Below are 6,000 nucleotides of genomic sequence, written 5' to 3'. Positions count from 1 at the left end.
TATATAGATTGGAATGTTTAAAACAATATACTGCATCAGCATTCTTTTTAATGGTATTCATTTGCTAATTTTTGGATTCAGGTGACTTGCAACAAGTACTCATTTTGAAGCTTTAATTTAACAAGTTTTCCATCTTGTGGTATACCATATCATTATGGATTTAACCACAATTCTAGTGGGGCTCTCTGCTGATAGGGAGGATTTGGGAATATTTGGATTAGGAAACAGCAATAATGTTCACAATGCTGCAATTACCACGAGTCATGAAAACAGCTGTGAGGCCCTTTTTCAGAAACTAAACAAGAGTATGAGATCTTTGAGATAGAATATGTGGTGCTGCAAGCTCTTTAAAGCTTATTTGGCGAAGGGTATATCCCCCAGAGGTCTCAGAGTCAGGACACAACCTTTGGTCAATGACATTGATGCTGAACTGGCCACACAATGGGCCAGTGTCCAACAGCAAGCATCTATGGGGTTTGTGGATGCACTGGCCAGTTATTATGAAAGAATAATAGATAAAGAGATCATAGACCTCACAAAGCTATGTGAGGAGACCAAAACCTATGAGGGTCAGCCATTTTACACTGCATGTTTTAATTGAGTACAGACCTTTTAAGTTTGGAACGGCAGCTACGGGACAGAAAGATCTGCAAATTTCAGCGTGACCAGACAGACTATGAGAGGGGCAACCCATTTAGTCATAGTAGACATGTCAGGTTTGAAGGGAACACTAGTAACGCAACTAAACATAAGCATCCTAGATCTATACTTAAAAAACGAGGGACCATTACAGATAACATCTGGGGCAGACTCATCTTCAGGTACAGACCTGGACATGCAGCAAGCCGCCGACTCATCCACCCCCAAAAGGAGTAATACTTCAGCCCCTTTAGGCCCTACGAAAGAGCAGGGCACAAGCACTCAAAAAATAAACAGCATGGAAGGGCTTTTGGAACTACTAACCAGGAAATGAATGCATGCAATAATACTAATGCGTTAAACATTTCCAGTGTTGTTCTGTCAAACACAAACAAATTTATTGAATAAAGGTCTCAATTTTATCCCTGTTTTTTTGTTTTGGAAGATATTTTAGCACAGGATGTTATGGCTTTTTGTAGATTACTGAATCTTAAAATGCATTTTCATGACACTACTGCCCATTCTGATTCTGACATAGCGTTAACATACCATAAATCTAAATTTGTGCCATCAATGCATCATAATGTTCAACTTCTCCAATCTAGTGTTCTCAAAGATTTACATTTCAACTTTAGGGGTTTTTACCAGCAAGCAAACTATCTCTCAAAGATCGACATGGATGCCTAATAGCAACTACTCACTAACAAGGAACTGGTGATCATTTCTGCTGATAAGGGTGGGGCTGTTGTAGTTATGAGCTGGCAGCAATACGATGCTGAAGCATCCAGACAACTTATGGATGGTACACACTATACTAAAATGCCTTTGGACCTCACATTCATGTTCAAGAAACAGATTGATGATTTCTTGGGGTTAGCTGGGGTTAGCTGTACAGGAGGGCATTATTACTGATAAAATGAAACACCATCTTACGGTGTTAGACCCTAACAGCAAATACATATACTTTTTACCCACGATCCACAAAGATCTTTACAATCCACCGGGGAGACCAATTGTTGCGGGTAATGGATCAATCACTGAACCCCTTTCCCAATTCCTAACCAAATATTTACAACCCTTGTTGAAATGGGTCAGATCTAGAATCCAAGATACAACAGAGTTTTTGGACATTATCTCTAACATGCAACTGGAACAGAATTTGCTACTATGCACACTTGATGTATGTGCACTCTACACTAACATCCCACACTGGGCTGGCCTGGATGCAATAGAATATTGGCTATACCAATCCAACCTGTATGAACCCAGCTTTAACACCTTTTCAATATGTCAAACAGAACACATGCTAACCACAGATGTCTTTTCCTACCAGGATCAATGTTACTGGCAAGTGCAGGGAACAGGTATGGGGCATCCTTTGCCCCCATTTATGCAGACCTCTCTATGGCATACGTGGAGGTACATATTATATATGATGTAACACACAACATCTACCTGGATGAAATAGACATATGGAGGAGGTACTTGGATGATTGCTGGATGGTGTGGAGGTCAGATGTGGAGTACTTAATGGAATTTGTGGGATATTTGAATGAAAATAAATGGGGTCTTTAGTTTACGGTGAATTGGCATTCGGAACACGTAACCTATCTTGATGTCTTCGTCACCAGGAATGATGACAACACACTACGTACTGAGGTGTTTCACAAATACCCACAATATAACTCCCTCCTACGTGCATCCAGCTTTCATCCACCTCATATTACTAAAAACATCCCCAAATCTCAGCTTATCAGAATGAGGTATATTTGTTCACATGACTCTACCTCTCGGGTTTTCCGAAAGGATCTCACTAACAGATTTCGAGAAAGACGTTACAAAATGGGGTATATTTTAGAGGCTAGCAACCAGATTGCAACACTCAATAGGGAAGATTTATTGAAATACAACATGAGACAGCAAGGACCAAGCCCTGTTACACGACTAACTACGACATATGGAAGAAACACCGATTTACTGATACAGTGTACAGAGGCATTGGAACATTTTGTTAGCAGATAATAATCTATCACAATTTCTCCAGGACAGATGTCATTTTTCTTTCCAAAAAGGAAGAAATCTGGGTTCTTATTTAAATAATTACAAATGGGGATCAGGTACAGTTTCGTTTGGACTAACACAAACTACACTTTTGGGGGATAGATTGATTGGTTGTATGCCTTGTGGTCACTGCAGCCACTGCAACAGAATCATTAAGTCTAAACAATTTACAAGCAGGAACTGTGGTGCAGTTTTTGATATTGCTTCTTTGCAAACTGCAGTAGTGACTGGGTTATTTATTTGGCCTCGTGTAGCTGCTCTGCATTTTATGTGGGCCAAACCTATAGACCACTTAGATTGCGGATTTCTGAGCATCTTAGTGACATGAAATACAAGAAGATTAGTAGTGCACTTTATAAACATTCATTAAATCACCCTATAGCCTCTTTTAGATTTATGATTATTAATAAAATCATGGGTAATAAATCCAACAAAGCAGGATGGCATTCTATCCTTAACACCAAGGAGAAAAAAATGGATCATTTAGTTAGGTGGTCTTTTTCCACCAGCATTAAATGAATATTTATGAGGTATCCAATCACAACTTGCATTGCACTTGATGTACTGCATAAAAGGAACAAATAATGGAATTTGTTTTTTTGACACTGATGAAGGCTATATAATTCTGGCCAAAACCGGTCTGTTTCTTGTTCTTTTGATACTATGTAAGATTTATTAAATGTACTTTGCTATATATTTACAGCACGCAGTTTGCTGGCTCATTTTTTCGGTGCTATGATTCCCAGCTACAGTGCCATATATGTGGAGTCTACATGGCATCTTTGTGTCTCCATAGCTTTCCTGTAGTGTCCTCCATACATATCCCAATGTCTTCCCTTTTCTATATGCAAACTTACAATTGTCTGGAACTATTCCAGAAAAACCATTTATATGATGTTAATTCATGCCGTACATCACATATAATATTCTTAATAAAGAGACATTAGTTCCATATGTCAAATGATATCTTAAATCCTGTGGTTTCTTGGTATTCCTCTGTCTATAATATAAGACCTTGCCTCTGTGGATAATTTTATTGTGTGTTCTAGCCAAAGTGGGCCTATCTTAGGTGACAGGTTGGTGTAATGGTTATGTTATTTATCTTTTAGACACAAAGTGCAGGGTTTGATTCTCACATGGGGTAATTGGCTAGGCTTAAAAAGGCCACAAGAGCAGTTAGCCTAGTACTAATCTATGAATCTTCACTATATGCACTGGTTTCCTGGTTAATAGTTGAACTGTTCTTTAAAATCATTTTCATCAATACAAATTCTATGCCGCCTAAGTTATTGGGAAGTAGGATAGCTTGTCATAAAACCGGGATGGCAGCTCATGGCAGACAAAAGTACATTTCTTGCAAAGGGCTTCTGACAAAAAGTAAATGTAAAAGTGTCATCAAGTAGTATTGCTGCATTAATAGCCAGAAAATCTATACTAAATAAATTAGTTTGCCATGAAAGAAATCTCCATATGATTTTTGTTCAAATGTTGTCTTTTCGGCTTATCCCGGTTAGGGGTTGCCACAGCGGAACTCCGGTCCGCTAATGTTTGGTAGTGGATTTTTACGTGCAGAGTTACCAGTCCTGACGCACAACCGTCAAGGAAGGTATGCCCATTCACGTATCTCCACACAGAAGACGCTCTAGCTGAGAAGCGAATAGGACACCGTCTTGCTGTGAGGCGACAACGCTACCGCAGGTTATATTTTAATAAATCTGAAAGTTCATTCAAATCCCCATTGCATAAAAGCCAGTCATCAAGAAAAGAAAGCCGCATTGCTATCCTTGGCAAAAATATATTTAAAGCATTGTCATAAATATAACAACATTCAAAAAACACTATAAAGAGGTTTACATAAATCAGTGTCGAACATCACACCCATAGTGATACCCCTTAATTCTAGGTAACGTAGTTTCAAAATAAATACATTTTTGTTCAAGACCAGTTTTAATGCTCAACAAGAATCCCTAAAATCATTTGACTAGAAGTCCCTCAAAGTTAGCCAAAAGTCTGTTGCCTACAGTCCAACGTCATGTAACGTTGTACATCTCGAGTACAAAGATAAGTGGTTTGTTCCACCCATAATAGTGTTCCATCAACACTAATACCTGAGATTAGAAGTTACATTACTCAAAGGTGGTTTCAGATAAAATTCAAGCATTTCTAAAAGGGGTTTCATTAGTGAGCCCCTTCCAGGTACTATTATCCTACCCTTGGCAGGTATAGCGTTCTTGTGTATTTTTGGGTACAGATGAAATCTTTGGTTGGTGGGTTCAGAAACCACTGGTTCTTATTGTAAAAGTGCATCAATTATTTTACTAGTGACACTTAATGTGAAACTAGCCAATTTCCATCTTAAACTCAGGTGTAGGGTCCAGTAACAGTTTATGATAAAATTTTTGCATCATTCAGTTGGCCCATCATTTCTATCATGTAATCCTTTTAATCCCACAGCACCGCTGTACTATTTATCTGCTATTGTAATAACCACTTAAGAATCCTCGCTCAAAGAGTTTAATGTTCTTTGTTGGGAATGAGGTAAATTAAAAACAGTTTTTCACCTCTCTGGTTTTGTAAATCCTTTAACATGAGTTGTTCAAAAATATTGACAGTGGGGTGATATGGTAGATGCTGCAAATGCCTCGATTATTGTGATACTGTGCATTTTAAACTCAGCAAATGGCTAAACCTTTTTAATTCCATAACTAACTGATAGTGGGAAAGAAAGCAAAGAATGTAAGAAATTGAAACCATGGTTAAGTAAACCTTAGAACTAACTACCTTTTCAATTAAATTAACCACCAAAGATTCATTAATGTCCACAAATTGAACTTGTTTGTTCCATCAGCTGTTTGAACTTGTCCCATACTTGAGAGACCACAATGAGATTTCCTTCAGGTGCTAGTCTCCTGACTCCTCCTGTTGATTCAATGATTATTGAAATATCTCTCTCTATATTTATGATATATATATATATATATATATATATATATATATATATATAAAAAACAAACAAAAGGGTAAAAAAGGTCACAAAACAAACTGTTTAGTAAAAATTATAGGACAGACACCGCAAAGCTAGCGTCTTTACTGTATAATACCTTAAACCTCCTGCAGTGGCGGTTCTTAGTATATATGCAAATAACCCCTTAAGGCCATATTACTGTTTCAGCTGCATGGCTACTGAATGCCCATCACTCTTTCCTTTAATTTTTTAAGTCTTTAATGGTGCACTCTGTCTGGTGAATAAAGAAAGATAGATAGAAACTGATATATTGATGACATATATAAATATATGAT

The sequence above is a fragment of the Protopterus annectens genome, chromosome 16.part0 (assembly GCF_019279795.1).
Source record: "Protopterus annectens isolate FY-2018-M chromosome 16.part0, PAN1.0, whole genome shotgun sequence".
NCBI classification, from domain to species: domain Eukaryota; kingdom Metazoa; phylum Chordata; order Ceratodontiformes; family Protopteridae; genus Protopterus; species Protopterus annectens.
This window is presented reverse-complemented; position numbering follows the sequence as displayed.